Source organism: Coturnix japonica, chromosome 4 (genome assembly GCF_001577835.2).
Source record: "Coturnix japonica isolate 7356 chromosome 4, Coturnix japonica 2.1, whole genome shotgun sequence".
NCBI classification, from domain to species: domain Eukaryota; kingdom Metazoa; phylum Chordata; class Aves; order Galliformes; family Phasianidae; genus Coturnix; species Coturnix japonica.
In genome coordinates, this window is record NC_029519.1 from 15,212,999 (window position 1) to 15,233,826 (window position 20,828).

The following is a 20,828-nucleotide window of genomic DNA, read 5'->3' on the forward strand; positions in this document are numbered from 1 at the left end:
AATACCTAGTCAAAAATACGTCATCTGGAAGGATATCACAAAACAAATTAACATAGAGTTGTACTGTGTTTTCACAGATAAAATTATAAACTAGAATAAATATTGCCAAATTTCCAGTTTATAAAGTTTCTTACATTTCAGCTTCCTGAGCAGCAAGTTATGTAGGTCACTCAAAGTTTCACCAGCATACCAAAAATTTCCAAGTGTTCAGTTCCTGCACTGTTGTGAAAGAGGACACAGGTTGCCCTTTCAGAGGGCAGAACACACTATGAGGAGCAACATTTCAACTCCACCACCAAAGACAACAGATTAAAAGAACAGCTTTTCTCACCATAGGCAGAAACATGTTGAATGAGCAGCAGGAATACAGCATCAGAAAAAAAGACTATAAGGGTTCCAGCAATAAATTATTTCTTGTTTTTAATATTCTTCTTATGTGTCATTTCCAACGACATAGTTGGCATTCCCAAAGCAAGCACCAATAAACGTAGTTAAGCCAGTTATTAGACCAGTCATCAATGTCACATCAACAGTAATCCTCAGCTCATCAACACATGTTCCATCACAAAGTAGGCGCTTGGTTGTTGCTAAATTAATCCTTCCGATACTGCATCATTAGTTACTGTGTTTCACATACATCCTCTAATAAATCAGAGCTTACCACATAATCACTACATAACAGGGTAACACACAGATGAGGGCCATTGTTCAAAGCACTTTGGAAACGTACTGACAAGTAAATGCTGATGTATTTGCTTTCTTGTCAAAAGTGAAACAGATAAACTGGAAGCACATCCTGCAAGTCTGCTTTCACAGCAGGAGCACTGAGCCCACCCTGCGTAGGTCAAAATACCATTACTTGTTTGGGAAAGCATTACACAGAAATGTCATGGTTTTACTGGAACAGAAGAGAGCAGTGCGATATTTACCTGCACAAACATTGCCAAGCAGCAGTAAATCTCAAAGGAATGGTCAAATCATATCAAAAGTCATAATCAAAACATTGTCAAAAATAAAATAAAAAGACCCCAGAGGAAAAAAAAAAAAAATGAGAAAGAGCTTCATCTTTCACAAGGTATCAGGGAACACCTATTTTCCAGAGGAACAAAGAGGGAAAACTTCCCAAGGATTTCAGACTCAGATCGACAGCACTGATTCAACTTCCACAATATTTTGGAATGACATTCAAATATTGCTTTCTCTGAGAATGCTGCCAAAGGTGTCCTGAGATTCATCAGTTAGCATGCTACAGAAACGTACCCTCATGCAACCTATATACATGACTGACTCAAGTCACAGAATAAGTGATATCACTCATTTCCAGTATGCAAAATAGTTGTATTTTGCTCCAGAAAGTTTACACATGATTTGTTTTCTTTCAGGGAGGTAACAAAATCCAGCTGGTTAGTTTTCTCTTAAAGTAATGTTGAGGCAAATGGATAGAGCTCTGTGGCCTGGAAGTAAACATGATTCTTTTTTTCAGCCCGGTGCTATGCATACAGGTTTAATTAATTTCATTTATGCAGTCCCAAAGTCTCAGCCACACTCTGTTCTTGGTCAGATACTGACCATGAACAAGTGCAGCCAACTGCAAGGTCTGGCACTTGAGTCATGGCAACTCTCACTACCAATATAAGCTGGGGGATGAAAGGATGAAAGTACAGCCCTGCCAAAAGGGCTTGGGGTGGTTGCCAGTTGGTTGCCTGGTGGATGGCATCTGGGCATGAGCAAGGACTGGGCCCTCACAGCCCAGAAAGCCAACCAGTTCCTGGGAGCATCCAAAGCATCACAGCCAGCAGGGCAAGGGAGGGGATCTGCCCCTCTGCTCTGCACTGTGAGAGCTCACCTGGAGCACTGCATCCAGATGGGGAGTGCTCAGCACAGGAGAGACACAGAGCTGTTGGAGGGCATCCAGAAGAGGGCCACAAAAATGATCTGAGGGACTGAACACCTCCCTGTGAGGACAGGTTGAGAGCTGGGGTGTGCAACATGGAGAAGGGGAAGGCTGTGGGGAGAGCTGAGCAGCCTCAGTATCTAGAGGGGCTGTAAGATGGAAGGGGACAGATTCATGAGCAAGGTCTGTTGTGACAGAACAAGGGGAAATATTTTCAAGTTAAAAGAGGGGAGATTTAGACTGAATATAACAAAAATGTGCCAACTAAATCTCTCTCATTGCTAGCAGCTTCCCTGCCTGTGTTGCAGGCCACTCTCTGCTCTTCAAGCAGCCACTTGCCCAGAGCCTGCGACATAGGCATCTCTGCACCGTTGCCAAGATGAAAGCTTTCCTTCTGCCTGCCTGAATCCATGCATTTATTTCTCACCAACAAAATGGACATGCAGGAAAGGTAACACCCACTTGTGTTTTAATATATTCTTGGTTGATAGATGAGCTCCACGCTTCAGCTTCTGCCAAGACCTTTCTCATGAAGTCCAGAAAGCAAAAGATGCACAGCTGAAAGGCAGGCAATAATGTGAACAAGTGTGACTTGATGCAGATCAGTAAGCATGTAGTTTGGGGCAATTAAGTTCCAGCTCTTGCCATATTCAAATACTAAGTCTGCATTAGAATTACTTATTTTCATATTAGCAACGTTGGCAACCAACTGTTCCAAATGATAGCTTATCAGACACGCATTTTTTATCCTTTAGGCTCTTTTTGCTTATAAACACAGCACAAAAAATGTAGTATGAAGGTAAGCCTGCTGCATAAGGATAACAATACATTTCAAAGTAAACCTGCATCTCTAACTGTAAAAGAAGAACTTATGTATATACCATGAAAAAGAGCAGCCTACCATAAAAAAAGGTGAATTTGACAGGGAGAGGAAAATGCATCTAAATGCCAGTGAATAGGTCACGCTAACAAACAGCTTTGAGACAAGTCTTAAGTAGTCATTAAGAAGTGATGAGCTCCGATGCAGCTGGTCCCACTGACTTATGCGCAGAGCCTTGGTGATGCCTCCAAAGGATGCACATGTTGCTGGTGCATTCACAAGCCAGTAGACCACCTGAATTCCCACAACATGCTCACACTGGGGAAGTGAGCTCAAAAACCATCTGCAAAACCCTGCTCTACCAGTGTGACAGAACAGGGCATTGCTTCCTTCCAGAGGGCCAAGGAAAACAACCCAATGAGCTTCACCCACCACAGCCGTGATGCACCAAAGGTGCATATTCTGCACTTCCTCCTCACTTTCCTCTGCAAACTTTGCAAAACAAGGAAAGCCAACCCAAAACCAGACAGTTTAAGTGTGTCAGGTGGGTAAAATACAACCCACTAAAAACTGCATCGGGCAGTAGTGAAGATAAAAAAAAAACTCCCCTTACGGGTAAAATATCACACTGGAAAAGCCAGCCAGTAACTCAATAACCTCTTCTGGAAATATATGATGGCCATAACGCTTTGGATGGACAGAACTGTGCTGAAAAGGAGGATGGCTATTTGCAGTCTGCCTGGAAAGCTCACAGCGCAACCTGCAGCTGTTTAGACTCAGCACCACAATGCTTGTGCTGCAAGATGCAATACTTTGTGTGAAAGCAGCACTACACTACAACAAAGAGCCCCCCTGGGGCAGTGCAGACAGAAGGGATAAAAAGCATCAGACAACATGAGCCCTGCATTACTGCTGCTGGGACTTCAGGGGAGAACAGCCTACAACAGCAGCCTGGTGCCTGCAGCACACTAGAGAGGCAGGATGGCTTCATCCTCCCAGAGAAACATACCAGACAAAAGCTGTTGGGGTGGGAGGGGGTTGGAGGGAAAGAGCAGCTCTCTGGGGAGAACATCAACAGTTCTTCCTGTTCCCTTCTTCAGGAGGGCAGGAATAACTAAGAAAACCCTACTATTTTTATTTGAAGAGATATGCCATGGTACAAAGGAAAGCTCATCTCCACTATAGGTGGTCAGCACATTCAGAACTAGCACACAGCAGGATCTGCCACGTGTCACACCCAGCTTTGCGAGGTTTTGTCTGTCCTGCAGAGGAACATACAGGGAGTGCCCAACACTCAGTGTTCTCCCTTCTTCACAAACAGAGGCAATTGCCCAGTCCAGACCTGAGGTAAAAGCTTGAACATGCTGAACAGCCACATCAACAGGAGCTGAAGGCATTCTTATTCAACAGTAAATCTCTGCAGGAACAGAGCAGCCTTAGGCTGAGGGACCTCACTCTGCCTTGCTATAAACAGTCAGAAGTAAAAATGCCTTCCTGCTTTAAATACTGATGAAGAAATGCCTACCTGAGGAGGGACAGGGCATCCTTCTTTCCACATCACCCAACTCTAAACACTGCTGCCCAGCTGTGAGACAAGGAAGGGATGCAGACAGCACACACCATCTGCAGAGCCCTGTGTGCAGCAACCAATGGAGACAGATTGTGCCTCTGCGCTCCAATGCAGCACCCTGCTCTTAGCCAGGCTCTGAGCTGAACCCTTGGGGATTCAAGTCTGCATTGCTGACTAACAACAGAGGTATAACCATTACACCAAAAAGAGACTTCGCTAAATGCTCACTTTTTTCCCCTGTTGAGTCATTTAAGCAGTTTACAAGGTTCAATCCAGAAGAAAAGTAAGCTAAACTATAAAGCTAATTTGGCTGAGAACTCAAGATGCTTGCTTGTGTTCCTCCTAGTCTCCTAATAACATCATCCTCTCAGAAGGAAATGCGAGGGGGGAAAGACTGACGTCACTTTTATGCTTGCTTGACTAATCTGTACAGTTGGCCTCCATTTATCTCATCGTCAGTGACTTCAGATCCTGCTGTGACTATGGTGGTGCAGAAGAGCAACTCCACTCCTGAGCAGTCCTCAGTCCTCAAATAAATTAAACTTGAAGGACTATCCACGTACCATGCAGCATCTCAGTTGCCACTACTTGACCTGGAAAGCTTCACATCATAACTGTAAGCCCACCGCCTACACGCACACAAGACAAAGCAACTTTTCTTATACTTCAGAACTTCAAAGAGGAATTCACATGAGAAGAAATCCAGGAAACTGCAGCCTACCTGCAGACACAGCACTAAATTTTGTATGACAAAACACCGGGTAAGATGAAAAACTGACTTTCCACTTCCTTCATAAAACATGGTACTGACTTCTTACTAAGCAGTGTGCAACTACAAATTAGTAGTACTGTTATGGGTATAATATCACAGTGTAAGAAGAATTTGTAATTTATTTGCCACAGCAGAGAAACAAATAGGCTTAAAATGGAACAGGGAAAATGCAGATCATAGACTAAGAAAAATACACTGAACATAGTGCAAAATTAACAAAAATAAAGCCAAGAGAGGCTCTTTTAAATGCTTGAAACACAAGGAGATTGCCGCAAGGGCTGATCCAGGAGCTGTGTCACCCAATCCATTGTGAGGCAGGGAGAGGTCGATGGATAATCAGGTGGTCCCAAACAGTTTTATAGTCTATAGTTTAAAACATACCAGGAGTGACAGAAATCATTTTGCTTCTATTCCCATCTGTCACTAGCTCTCTCATAGATTGAGGGGCTTCAGGATCCCTTTCCAAAGCACTGCTGTTCCCAGGCATGTAGGAAACACGATGTAATAAATCCTGTAAGCGCTAAGTTCACCTCCACAAAACACTTTGAAGTATGTCAGAATCCTTGAAAAAGAAACATTAAAAATACAATACGAAAAACCTGTGAAATTTTAACAGCATTGCAGCCAAAGGCAATTGTGGTTAGAATCCACAAGCTTGAGGTAAGCGTGCCTTTTAAGGTCACCAAAGAGGCAGAAAATGAGTAACTAGAATTAGCTGTTAACAAACATTCATTTTTCAGAACCCTGGCTACTCTGATTTGCCTACAGCTTCTAGCAGCCACAATGTGTTCCACTCCCCTCTTTTACTATTCACCAGGCAAAGCAAGCAGTCCATCTGGACCACCAATACTGCTGAGTCAGAAACTAACAGCCATAAATCCACCAGGGCTCTAACGTGCTCTATGTGGCTTGTTTCTTACTGCCAACACATTAGCAGTAAGAACTAACACCATCTCCCAGCTTCTTCCCAGCTCACAGCCCCCCTTCAATAGCTTCAGCTGTTGACACATAGTAGAAAACATAAAAGGTTAGAGACCCCAGTCTGAGGAGAATGTTACACAAAGGGAGATGCCAAAGCAAAGAGATCACTGAGGATGAATCGGTATCATGGTCCTATAAAGTTATCTGCATCAGCTCAAGTTAGGTTAGAGAGAGCAATCAGCTTTATGGAAATGGACCACACCTGGATTAAGTGCACAGGAGAACCATTATCCATACAGAAATGGTGACCCTGCCCCTTACATCACCAAAGACCCAGATGACTACAGGTGCAGTCTAATCAGTTCCTGTGCAAATGGGATATTTAAGAAAAGAGGCAGTATCACCAATAGGAATCCTAACCTGTTATTTTAAAGGAAGCCATCATCTTCAAAATACAGGTCTTATTCATTGCATGTCCAGCAATATATCTGGTATGGGTTTCTCCTCAGTTTGTAAGGACATTATCCTCCTCTCCCATATACTGCTTTCTGAATTCCCTTCTCCACAACAACTACTGGGACCAGGCTATTAGCAGCACTACACAATCCATTCTCCCAGCGTTACTGTCCTACTTTCATCCAGATTGAGCTCCCTGACCTATGACAGAGCTTTCCACTATGATCAGCTTCATCAAGGCTTCCTCTGCCTCGCTGTCTAATAAGCTCAAAAGAATTCTGAACATCTTGTCATGGTTTCATTTTAACAGATTATTTTTCCTTAACTAAGATAGGCAGGAGCTAATAGCTCCCAGAACTGCCCTTCAGATGCCAAAGCTGAGCTGCAGAGTTCTAAAGCAAGGTTGGGTTGCTTCCCCTCTCTTCCATTTTACTCTTTCTTTTTGACATTTTTGAGTTCAGAGGGCTCTGTAAACAGACAAGAAATAGTTTTCCAACTGGCCAGCAGAAGACTCCTAAAGTGAATACCAAATTAACAGTAGTGGATTAAATGAAGGAAGATGGATTTTGCTCATCTGTAGCCACGCTCTGCCCCCAAGGGACAATTTTTATAAATACAGTAATGTTATTCAAATAGTTCCCTTCAATTCTAGACTCACCTCTTTATCAGTGGCAGGTAGTGTTGTCAAAGTAAATGTAAATGTGCCATCACAGTAATCCAGGAGCAAAGAGCAGACTGGAAGGCTCAAGATTGTGAAGCTATTTGCATTTCTGTTGTGAACAGCTTGCACTGCAGTTCCAAAGCAGGACTTACATAAGCAGTAAGCTTCCTATTCGTCTCCATAAAATTCTAGCTGTTAACATGGCAGAAGTGTTAACAGCCAGTTAAACACAAAATGATTTTATAGGTTTCCGGAGATTATGTCATTTGGAAACAATGTACTGCATTTATTCATCATGCCTGAAAAAAAACCACGGACAAATGCAAATCACAAAGAAATATAGTCAGTGTTCTACAATGTTGTAAATTTAAGGCTATGGATATAGAGGGAAGAAAGTTTGAATTTAGTACCATAATTTGTGGACACAAAGATTCAACTTCACAATATTTAGAATATACCCAAAATATGAGGCAGCAGAAGCAAATATATGGAACACTAAAACAGCACTAACTAAAAATATTTCATTATCGTTGCTTCACTGCCCAAGTTCATAGACAGTAGTCTCAACATACCAGTGCATATCAATGAGAGATGCCGTGAGAACAGACAGCCCATGTGCAGTGCCTGGCATATGCTCCAACTTGGTTGATCATTACATAAGGGGTTTTGTTTTTGTTACTCCTCCCTTTTCATTTCCCCTTAAGAATAATCTAGAAGAATGAGCACACAACAGACAGGGTCCTATCCTGATTCACAGCTGCTATATTCTTAATAACTGTATAGTCCTCAACAGTCTGTCAAGACAGATGATGTTCAAATACATAATGACCAAAGTTTGATCAGCATTCATCCACAGCCAGCAATCACACAGTGACAGAGTGAAGATAGTGCATTTAAAAAATAAAAGTAAAAACACCATGCACCACAACCTGTGCAGTTATAAGCACCTATTTTTTAAGACAAACGTGACCCTTTCTCCCCAGCTACATCCGTCTGTTCTGCAGCAAAACATGTCAGCATGCCAGTCAGCCATGCTTCAGTGGGGCAGAAAAGTACCTTCTGTTGAAGGGAATGGGACAGCAGAGTAATCCTAACAAGCAAAATTTAACACTACACTTCCCACCAACTTCTGGGGTGACACATATGATCACGCACTTGGACAAACACAGCAAATAATGGTAAAGGCTGAGATATTATTGGTACCTGAGACACTGCCACAAAGCTCCTTACTCATGCAGACAAAAAACAAGCTCCAATTGCTAATCCAGATGGAGAAAAGTCCGGTTACTTACAGTTGTTCCATCTTATTTCCTATTCTTCCATCTCACTCCCACACAAACAGCCATGTCACCAGTATTTTTACTTGGTTTTAAGAGGTCATTTACATTGTCTTAACTTCATTTGCATTACATTGCCTGATGAGCACTACTTTGTAATAATAGCTTATAGAGAAAACTTTCCATCACTAGATCACTAAGCTAGGCAATGCGCATCATCCCCTATTTTAGAGGGAAAGAAGAAAAAAAAATATAGATAGACAGACAGATAATGGAATCATAGAATTGCTCAGGTTGGAAAAGACCTTAAGGATTATCAAGTCCAACCACAACTTAACCATACTACCCTAACTAACAGCTCTCCACTAAATCATGTCCCTGAGCATCCAAACCATTTTTAAACACATCCAGGGATGGTGACTCAACCACCTCCCTGGGGAGCCTTTTCCAGTGCTTAACATCCCTTTCAGCAAAGAAGTTTTTCCTGATATCCAACTTAAATTTACCCAAGTGCAACTCGAGGCACCACAGGGATCCTGGAAATAAAGTGACTCATGCACCATTTCTGCAAGACCAGGTACGGAGACCAAGCACTACCAGTGCCCTATGTACTGGCCCCCCAGTGAAACCACAGCTTGCTTTCTGTTCTCACAACTCAGACGATGCCAGGAGGAGCTTTCTCTACAGCTCAGTACTGTTTCAGCCACTGCTGCTGTACGCTCCAGTGCAGACTCCTATTCACTCTGAAAAAGCAATTCACATAAGTAGCTTAAGAGATAGTTCAGGATCAAAAATGAAATTATAATAAAGCAAATACTGAAATAAACTACAGATGGGATCTTCAGACTAAAAGGAAAAAAAAAAAAAAAAAAGAGGGCAGGAAAAATAAATGCCTTGAGCTCAAGGTACAATAAAACATACCCCTACATTACAAATTCCAAGATATATGAGCCTCTCAATGAAGCAAGGTGCCAAACCATCCATCGCTCTCTCTACTTCAAGCACACTCTCACTTGCAGGAGCAACCTGTTACAGAAATTTAGTGCAGCACATTCAAAACTATTGTAGTTAAAATAAATCACATGTTTGCATTCAATTATCAGACTGATGAGTCACAGCTCTCATTTAGCATCTATTAAAAAAAGGGGGGGGGCACAGGTTGGAAACCTCTAACACCACAAAGAAAATACAAAGGGAGGGTGAATTCAAGCATCTATAAGAAATGAGAGGTGCATTAATCAGCAGGTTCAACCTCCTAACGGCAGGAAAAAATTTATTGCTCATCTCAGGCATTCTTCAATCTGACCTGCAAAGCAAGCAAATTTCAAGTAACACCCAGTACCTCACCAAGGCTGCGAGCCAAAGCAGCCCCCATATTATTTGCATTTCCCACACACACATAGTCAAGCGTCTTAACCACGTCAAGGTCATTCAATACCATGACCATTAAATTAAGTTTTCATCTAAAATGAGGTCTTCATTATCAAGACTAATTAAAAGATGACAAAACCTTCTGAACAATTCCAATCCTCAACAAAGGTTTATTCATGACTACAGCATTCTTTAGGAATGAAGTTAATTAAAATTATTAAAAGCTATTTTAGCCTGTGTTAAAGGTCACCTGACTATCAACACTAGAACTGTATAAAACTGCAATGATACAGATTTTTCTATCTGCACTTTTAACACATGCTTCTTTATTGATCTTCTGGACTCACTAGCTCCCTGGTTTTGGCAATGATCCATCCACATCTGGAAATCACAGTATATGAGGAAAAAAAAGAAAAGAAAACAGGATGTAGTATTTCACTTCATTGAGGAAACAGTAGTTCCAGGGGGCCAGGCCATGAGATCTATGGGAGTTTATTCCTGCTATTAACAATCTGGATTTTTGGCTCATGTATGTCAAAAACATGTTGATTTCTTCTCAGTGTTAGAACAGAGATGAGCTCATTTCACAGCAGTTCGCACAGTTCATTCTCTCCAGGCAGCACCTGACTCGAGCAATGCTTTGTAAATATTCAATATCTGAATCTCCACTCCAAGATACATAGATATAAGGTGGAATATCAGAAGGCCTACATTACTCCCCATGGGCAGAGACTTCTGCAAGTCTCAAACCTCCAGAAGAGAATTCTAATACCAAACTTGCAGCCTCTGTGTGGCACAGCTTTCTCTTATCCATGGCTTCCGTCAGCTCCACTTTCTCCTCTTTCTTCTCAGAATCCATTATACAGCCTTAAAAAGATTTATATTATGTGCTTGAAATAAGATTGAGGGCCCTAGACTGCAAAATCACTTCCAAGACTCAAATGGCTAAGAAACTGATTATTTAGGTAAAACTCTTAAGACCCATGAGTGTTCTTTTTCAGTGCGAAAATGGATTATGTGGGTGAGAAGCCTCCTTTGGTGTTGTAGCAATTAACAAAGAACTTCCCAAATCTTGTTTTCCTGGACAACAAAGAGGAGACAGCTCTCTCCTAACTCAGCTATGCGCTCAGTCTATGCCACAAGTCCTATGCACTGGAGAAGCTCCATCTCTGCACTCACCACCCTGAGCTTCCTTATCCTTCAGCTTGACTCTCACACAGAAAATGCAGTCCCTAGGTTGCTGCCATCAGTCTTTCCATTTGAATTTCATTGGCCTTGCCATATATATCCTCAGGCCCAACGGAGTTCTTGAAGCTTCCTACTTCACCTACCTAGGGTGAAATGGCCTCATCCATCTAGCCTGAAGCAGGAAGGGCCATTGTGTCCATCTGTTTTAACCAGCTCTTTGATTGGTAGCTGCCATTAAAACCTTCTTCCTGCACACCAGGCATCATTATTGCCAGCAGAACTACTGCTTATTGCCTCTCAGCAGGAAACAGATGAAACATCCATGTAGCTCACAAGTGTTTCCATGCTACACCCACAGGGAAGCTGAAAGCTGCTGAAAATCTTGGAAGAAAAGATTTCATGCTGCAAGCATTTCTTAAACATGTACCAAAGGGATGGAGTTGGTCTGTTTTCTGTAATTTGATGATCCCATTCCCATAGATGTGCTTGGACACAAACTCAGGGATCAATCAATTTAGTACCTGGAAATAAAAGCACCCTTTTATTTTATTTTATTTTTTTTTCTTTTAACCAGAAATTATGTCAGAGCAGGAACAAGGGGATTCCAAGTACCAAACATGCCAGCCAGCATGGAAATGCTGGAGAAGGGAAGCTAACCCTAAAACAGCAGGCACAGGAATATGAAGGAGCAGCATGTCTACACCCCGGGAAAGTACACATTCTAGAGTGACTATTAAGGGGAAAGAGTACAAAGCTTCTAACAAGAGCTATTTCTACTTGTTCTTTGAGGAGACTTTATTCTAAGACTGGAAAGAGACTTCATAGGGCTCTGAACAACATGAGTAAACCCACCTAACTCTAGACTACCACCTGGCATGCGGGAACTAAATTGATATTTCCCATACAATGCACTTCTACTGTAATAGGTGATTTTACTTCATCATTCTTTCTTTTTTTTCTGCTCTGCTGCATCTCTTTCAACCTCACATAAACCTCTCTCTGCCTGTCCCTAGGCTTTAGTCCTTTGATGAAGCTCTTTCTATCTCTTTGCCTAACACCGACCTGTTTTCCTCCCTTGGAGAAAAACGTCCCACAGAGCCATAATATAAAGTAAAAAAGAGGAAAGTAACGTGTTGTCACTGTGAAATGTATTTACCCCATTCTCCATACTCTACATCAAAAAGTCACTCCAAATGCAAGTCATCAATCATTTCTCCATTACTGCAACACATTACAATCCACTTGTATGCTTTCCTAATTTTAAGATTAAAATTACACTATCGAGACATTTTTATGGCTCTCTTTTTAACTCATATTTTAATACCTTCTCACTAGCTTGGAAAAGCAAATGTGTCTCTCTACTGATTCTATTCTTCCCCTTTGGCAAACATGGATTTCCCCTTCCCCCCCCCCCCCAGGTTATGAATAAGTCAAAAATTAACGTGTCTGTTCTGCTCCATGACAACAGTCACTCTGTACCATTTGTGCCCCCATTCCAGCTTGCCAGAAACTTCATCATTCGTGACTCGGCGCTGCAGTGACTAAACATCCTTTACAAAGCTGCTTTCACTTCAGAAAAAGAACAAAATTGCTGTTTGCTTCAATTACAAGTCTGATTATCTAAAGGACAAAGAAGGTATTTTCAAAGACTAGGTGAGCTCCCCCAAAGGTAGCTACTTGACCTAGGAATAATCCATCCCTGGTTTGCCAAAACTTACCTGACACTGTTCCTTCACATTAAGATGGAATATGGAAGCACTATGTTGATCTGTTTGGTGCATGTGGAAAAGTACAATTGCACAGATCAGAACTGCATATATGTGTTTTTCTTATTGGGTCACACCTCCACCTCTGAAGTGACTGCAGCCACCCAGCACTGGGTTCATCTGAGAGCACCCCACAGCATTGCAGGTGAAGTGCCCCATGATGCTTGTCCTTTGCTAAGGTTACCTATAGAAGACTTTGGGCAGCAAGAAGAAAAGGCCAAGCTAATAATTAGCGTGCAATCACAAATTTTCTCCCTTTGTTAATCAACTTTCTTCCTGGTTACATGGGGATCTGCAATTCTTTGATATTGTAGGAGATAACTGGATAGCGAGAAAGGTGGTGAAGTCTTCAGAAGTACCTGGATAAGGCAGCAGATCCTTTATGACAGGGACAAGGCATTTTGCTGTTATGGACTAAGATAGAAGTTATGTTCCTAACTATGCACCAGCATCAAGATCTCGATATTCCTGCTTTCCCAGCATCTGGGTCAGAAACAAGAACTAAAAACTTCTTCCCAAGGAAACACCACAGTCTTCCTAGTTTGGCAGGGGCTGAGCAGGAATTTTAACGAGCTAAATGGTGGAGTTGAATGGCTAAAGCATGATTTTGGCAAACCAGTTTTCACTTCTGAGTATTTGGAAGAGACTGGTTCCACATACATAAGTTAAAGCCTGCCCAGACCACACAGTGCAGATACCAGGCACCTACATTTCAGGGTGAGCTTCATTTGTTAGAACACTATTCAACAAAAACCTAAACCCTGTCTGAAACACCACAGTGCTTCACTCTGGCTGGTCTTCCCCAGACTGCCCATGGCCTGGTTCAACAAGGGAAACATCGTATTCATTTGTAACTACCTTTAGCCAGGTGAAAACAATACTGAGTGCACAGATAAGCACAATGCAATGATAATTCAGAGAAAAAATTGCTTGGACTGGACGCTGCATGAGTACTGCTTTATCTTCAATCCAACTCAGACTGCCAAAACAAGTCTGCCAGGGAGCCTAGAATCTTTTCAGGAAAATATTAGGCAGTCATTCAGCAATGCTTTACACAACATTTATACAACACTTCACACTGTCTTGAGGTAGGAGACGGTGCCAGCACTAATGATTTTTAGAAGATGAACAGGAAAAAACAAAACACTGGAGGGAATAAGAACAATGCCAGCATCACTGGTCAGCAGCTTGCCTGCTCTTAGAGTGAGCAAATTCACAGTGTTCACATTTTGTACTGAACTTTACCTCTCCTGGGGATTTCAGAGCATTTCACTCCCTGGAGCAGCTGAGATTTTGAGGTGTCCTACATTGGTATTTTCGCATTCTATTTCTTAAGCTACTTTCACTAAAAACAATGTTTTTTATCACCCATAGCAGCTCAGCTAGGAAATTCTTCACATAAGTAACTGCTGACACATCACTGAAAAGACAAGGAAAAAGAACAAAAAGGTATTTGGAAAATTTGGACAAACATACTAAAGAATTATGAAAAAAAGCCAACTAAACACTAGTAGTGAACTTCAATTTAGACTTGAAATATAAACAGTGTCCCATTAATGCCCCAGTATTTCAGTGTTGGTGTTTCAGTAAACCAAAGATCTTCCTCATAAAACACAAGGGCAGGTTCCACACTGTCTCAGTCCATAGGGTAAAGCACCATTAATCAGACAAAAGCCACTGAGCTACCTTTCCAGCTAAGTTTGCTGCAGGCAGACATGCCCTTACACACCTACACCATGAAGTGAAATAGCTGCAATGGAAGGACTGTACGAAGAATCAGGAAATTAGAGGATCTGGGCAAAAGTAATAGCAAAGCCAGAGACCATCAGGGCAAACTCAGGTCTTGAGCGTCCCTGATGGACACACCCACAATAATCATTCCCAGCAAAGCCCACACGAGCCTCCTTTAAATTGGACTGGGTTGATGTGAAGCTTTACACGAAAGCACCGTCTTGGCCCCTGAGAATCTCTCTGCCTGCAGCCATAGTCACATGTAAACCTATTCCCTGACAGCTTTCCATCTGAACACAGTTCTCCATGGGTACAAATCTTTTTTTCACTACTGGATTGTCTGTTTATCGTAAAGTTTGAAAGATGCTATGGTGAACAGAGAATAGAACAAGATGAGCTCAGCCCTTATCCATCATAAGACAAGGTGAGCTCAGCCCTTATCCATCATAAAATGGCTTCGGTTGGAGGGGATCTCAGGGTTCATTAAGCTCCAACCCCCCTATCGCAGGCAGGGCCCCCAACCTGCTTATCTAATAGTAGACCTGGCTGCCCATGTGGGCCCCATCCAACCTGGCCATGAACACTGTCAGGGATGGAAGAGGCATCCACAGCCTCTACGGGCAGCCTGTTCCAGCAACTCACCCCTCTCTCTGTAAAGAACTTCCCCCTGATATCCAACCTCAATCTTCCCTCAACTTAAAACCATTTCCCCTTGTCCTGCCATTGTATAAAGTTGACCACCCTCCTGTGTGTAGGCTCAGACATCCTTTTATTACCTCCCAGTAAGTTTGCATACAGCTAGCAAAGAGCACAGTCAAATAGAGCAAATAAAGAGAGCCTTCAATGTCCAGGTAAGGCATGACTGTCCAGCAGTTCCAGCAATGGGGGAAACACGCACCTGCGATCACAGAGACCACTGGGAATACTCCTTTGTGGTTGAAATTTCAGTCACATCAGGCACAATGCTCTGTTTCTGAGAAGGGCTACTTTAACAGGAAGCAGTCTGAGAAAGTTCACTTGAATCAAGTTTGTGAAGAGCATCCCATATCCTCCCATTCTTACTCCTTTGGGTAGGACAAGGCACTTTTCTCAAAACACTTATAAATGCATTCAGCGAGTGCACAAATCCCAGTGTTCTGACAACTGGCACAGGCAGAGAGGCCAGCGAGCTGGAAGGGTATCACCTTCAGGCCAGATCAGTGCTATGTACATCATCCTGAAAATCCTTCTGCAGCAGAAACACAGCTGCTAAACTTGACTAACTCTAACATTCAGTGGGTGGGAAAGATTCATTTTGTGAGCTTAATTGCAGAAAACCTCTCTCAAATTTTTCCATTAGATGTGGGAAATTCCACTTCTTTTTTCTTGTGAGCTGTTGTGAATCCTCCAGAGCTCACTGTTATGAGCTCAGTTAAAGCTCTCCCCTTGACCATAATAGTTTCTCCTTAACTCATCCTCACTTGCTGCAATTCTCTGGTGCCTTATAAAGCTCCATCTCACTATGATGGCTTTAGAATAATTTAGTTACAAAGAGAATCCACCATGAGTCACAAAGCCATAGGAAAACAGTTTTCATTAGTTCTGCTAATCACAAAAGTACTTGTTTATTATTGCAGAAGCAGCTGGAATATATTTGGTTTCTGCACAATGTCTCACATTTCACTCCCCAAACCAAGAACAGCTGGGACATCAGATTACTGATGGTTGCTTGTAACATTATTAAATAGGGATAGCAGCACAAGATAAAGCCCCAGCCTACAGAGGAAGAGAACACTTGGCTAAGGCAAGGAATAAGCCAAAAAGCAGGCTGCATTTCTGTAATCCTTCCTGGTTATCAAGAAAAAGGAATAAAGACATTTTAATGAAAACAGGCAGGCAATAGGAGCCAGAGGCACGCTGTCAATGACAAAAGTCCAGAGGAACCTAATAGCAAAACAAGGAAAATGTACAAAAACATCAAGTTATCACTAATTTAAAAAAAGAACTCCTTTTAACCCAGCTCTCCATAATGTATGTGTTAAATAGTTAGGTTTGCATGCAAGAACATCTACACTAATATCTGGAAAGAGCCTGTTTTACAGCAAAGCACAATACAGCGAGATACAGGAGCTTTCCAAGCCCTTTCTTGCCTGACATATCAGCAATGTAACCAGGCAGAATACAGGCAGCAGCAAAACCTTTACTACCAGATAGTCAAAATCTTGGCTCTGTGAGAACAGGCCAAGTCAATATAGAAAACAGCTCAGCAAGGGCTGGTAAGGCCATCACATTTTATTACATCACAAGAGGATCACCCAAACTTAAAAGAAAAAATAGGCCTGGGAAATTATTTTCTTTTTCCTTTTTCCTCTTTTGTTTAATTATTTTTATAACTGGGAAGTACAAGCTGCAGTTCATCTTCAACCAACAGATGCTAATAGTCACAGAGCATAAGAAAGGAGGCTGTTCTTCATGCTGCTTGTCTTCCCTGAGGATCAATGTTGTTTTTCTCTGCCAAAAGTGTATACTAAATTAATGATTTTTTTTTATGGGATGATCCTATAGAATCAAACCCAGTAAGGAAAGGAAAAGCCTTGAAAGACACAGCTACACAGCTCTCCTAAAAAGTCTTGGATGGCCTCATGTCTATGGAGCCCCACCATCACATAGCTACAAATGAACTTTCTATTCTTGTATCACATGGGACAGTGGCAGTGATTGCTTCCCTCTTACAGATGAGAAATGAAGCAGTGACTTACTCCTAGAGGGACTAGTGGGAGCTCCTACCTGAAATGCATTTTGCTGCAGGGCAGTCTGGCAGGACTAAAGAACAGGAAAAAAAAAATAAAGCCGTCACTGAAAAATCCTCTGAGCTCACAACGCCGACACAGCATAACTCAGCAAACCTGAAGATAGCAGGTAGAATGAGGCAGAGCTGAGATCTAGAAGGGGACAGAGATTGGGACCAGGAGCAGCCAAAGTTTACAGGCCCCAGAGTTTGGACTTTTGCAGAACAGCAGCATTGGATTTGCACAGTGTTAAAGTTACTCCTCTACCTCACTCCACAGAAGAAGAAAAAAAAAAGGATTGGCCAAGTGTTTGTACCTATGTGCCATTCCTTCCTCTACCACACACTGTCCTTGTCTCAGCAGGAGTTCACGTACTAGAAACTGAGGCTAGAAATCTCTTTCACACATTCAGCCAGTCTTAAGACAGGAATAGGAATTAAGCATGGTAAGATAAGGATTCCTTTAAGTGTGAATAAATCATTTATCCTTAGTTTGGGCAGTAACAACTACCTCCATTTATGACTGACTGACCTACTCTTATAGTTTCTGACCAGACCTCTATCCTCACTGAACAGAAAACATGGTACCTTCTACGACAGTTAATGCACAATGATTATGTGAGGTCTGCCTGGAGAGTATGGAGTTTGTAGATTATATGAGCAATACACATTCAGTATGCCAAAGCATCAGGCTCTGAGGATAACTGTGAGGTTTGAAGTCACCGATGTCCCTTGGCCAAGCAGTGTGATAGTCACCAGCCCTGTCCACATTCCTCACTGCTGAGCCAGATGACTTGTCTGCAGCTCTCATCTTCCATATTCAAGTTACAGAAGAAAAGCATCCAAGCAATTCTGTCACAGCATGTTGTCTCAGGTTCAGTTCAGCATTTTCCTCCCTTCCCTGCTTCAAAAAAGACCTACAAGTTTGCAGTCGAATTCTGTGTCTTTCAGACAAAGAGGAAACTTAATTGCAGTCTTCAGGAGACTGAATTTCTATTGAATGAGATAATGAAGCATAACCAATTGCATTTCAGTGCCAGGGCTCAGAAGGCAATTTGCTAAGAAGCAGAGGTGTGGAGCAGAATGATTCACTGAAACACAGCAACCATCAGGCAGAGAACAGCCACTGGTGGGCGAGTGCTACGAATGTCATTGCGAGTAGCTGGGAAAACGCTCCAGCTCAGGCAAATTGGCAAAGACATAGGTCATCGATGACCAGCTAATGAATAAAAATTATTACTAGAATTAGAAATGTACATATATAAGAATGGGGTAGCAAAAAAATATTTACCGTTAACATAAAACCCTTGCATTAGTCATCAGGCTTTTAAGTACCTCCCTGCTGTCAGCAGTGCCTGGATTCAACAATACAAGATGCTGCCCAAGACAGAAACATATAACTCTAGCACTGAATAAATGGATTTTTAAAATGCTTACTAAATCACTACACAATAACTAGTGCTATATCACATGAAGCCTCATTTTCTTCTGCTAGAAAAGACCAGCCGAACAGCTTTATTTTTCAGTGTATTTTTGGAATGTGTTTCTATGAAGCTGAAATGACAGTGTTGAGTCATAAGCTCTGGTATTCATCTAACCAGACCCTGCACAGGTATCTGGAATCCAAAAGGCTGGGAAAGAGAGATATGAGCTTCTGGTCCTTCATCAACTCAATATGTCCCATATTCCACCACGTGTTTCCCTCCTCCAGAAGCAATGTATAAAACAACTTCAGCAAGCGATAGAAACACCTCTAATTCAAGTATTGCCACACAAATGTGTGACACTGGAAAACAAGCTGCATTTTGAAAAGACATCTTATCTACCATTACAAAAGTATTTTAATCATCGTTGAAGGAAGTTCAGCTTTCCATTTAACACAGTTCACTCTGAAAAGCAAGGAATAAGCAGCTCTGCCACTCAGGATCACATGCTCACTGAAATCCCAGACCAGCCAGAATTCTGGGGACAAAACCCAGGGCAGAACCAATGCTGGCAAACTTGTACAAGCAGGAAAAGAACCATTCAGCCTGCCACCTAAATGAGATGATTATCACTTTAAGAATGCCCATCCCACTTTGGGTTATCTTATCCCCCCAAAACATTGAATGAAAATAGAATAGAATATAGCAAAAAAATTCACATGCTTCTAGTGAACATGTAGGTAGCACTGGGTTGCATACGCCTCTTGAAACAACACAGAAGGGGAAATGGAACCAAAAGCAACACCTAAATACATTTTCTGTCCTTCTAAGTTCCAATATTTCAGACATTTCCTTATATGCAAGAGTTTGACAAAGCACAGTGTCAGCCACAAACTCTTTGTACTGACATGATCTAGAAAGAGCTTAGACAAGAAAGGAAGCTTACAGCCTTGATCTCATCCATGAGCTCTCAAACAACATCCATCATCTATCAAAGAGAACATATAAAATGGGATCTCATTGAATACCAGCAAGAAAAGGCTTGGGATTTGTAGTGAGAGTCCAAACAGGTCCCATCTAGGCACTCAAGGTGTCTGAAACCACAGCCAGAGGAGAGTGCCTGGCCACAACACCTAGAGCAAAATGCACACAGGAAAATATCACCTCCCTGCTCCTGCTGGCTGCACTATTTATGACAGAGGCCAGGATGCCATTGGCCTTGGCCACCTGGGCGCACTGCTTGCTCACATCCAGCCATCACCTCACACCCCCAGACCCTTCTCTGTGCAGCCTGCCAGCTACTCTGCCCAAGCCTTTAGAATCATAGAATCACCAAGATTGGAAAAGACCTAAAAGATCTTCCAGTCCAACCATTCACCCATTACCAATAGCTCCCACTAAACCGCATCCCTCAACACAACATCCAATGATTCCTTGAACACCCCCAAGGTCAGTGACTCCACCACGTGTATTGCCCGGGGTTGTTGTGACCAAGGAGCAGGACTCAGCACTTGGTCTCATTGAAGCTCATCCCATTGGCCTCAGCCCAGTGATCAGCCTGTCCAGATCCCTCTGTAGGACCTGGTTGCCCCCAGGCAGATCGACACTTCCACCCAACTCAGTGTCATCACAAACTTACTGCTAACTTGCTCAATCTCCTCATCCAGATAAACAATAAAAACATTAAACAGAACATATTTCGATACTCCTGGGTCTGGGGAAATTTCTGATATATAACTCGGCAGTTTGAGCTGTGCAGACTTAGTGAAAGGCAGCTACTCACAGCACAAAATGGATAATGACCACACAATGCTCTCATTAGCAAATTCCCAGGCAGTTCAACACCTCCACGCTTTTTAGAACATTTACAGAATGCTTTTTTCAAGTCATGCTGATTAGAAATTGTTCTACTTGTATGTCAAAGGCTTTCAGTTTTTTAAATGACTTGGAAAGACAGAGAACTTACTGTCACTAGTCACTTTGCACTCTACCAGGGCTACCTACCTTCACAGGCTGCGCAATGCCACATTCTTGCAAGAGCATTCAAGGAGGATTGAAATGTGCCAGATTCCATTATCATGGGTGAAAAGGGACATTAACAAGGACTGAGAGTTTGTATCTTTGCACCCATGTCTCATCTGCAAACAAACACTGCAAACACTGAACATGTTGTTGCCTTGGCACAAAAGCCTCCCTTTGCCCTGCAAGTG

The 20,828-nt window shown here is 42.3% G+C and overlaps 1 long non-coding RNA gene across 2 annotated transcripts in view; it reads right to left on the reverse strand.

Moving 5' to 3' along the window:
* LOC107312900 overlaps positions 1-7,340 on the reverse strand; it is a 315,686-nt gene extending 308,346 nt beyond the window's left edge. The window contains exon 1 of one of the 2 annotated variants that reach the window (XR_004307167.1): positions 7,092-7,340. This is a non-coding gene — a long non-coding RNA (uncharacterized LOC107312900). The remainder of the gene's footprint in view (positions 1-7,091) is intronic. The other variant, XR_004307166.1, reaches the window with a different exon arrangement.
* Positions 7,341-20,828: the final 13,488 nt, after the last annotated feature.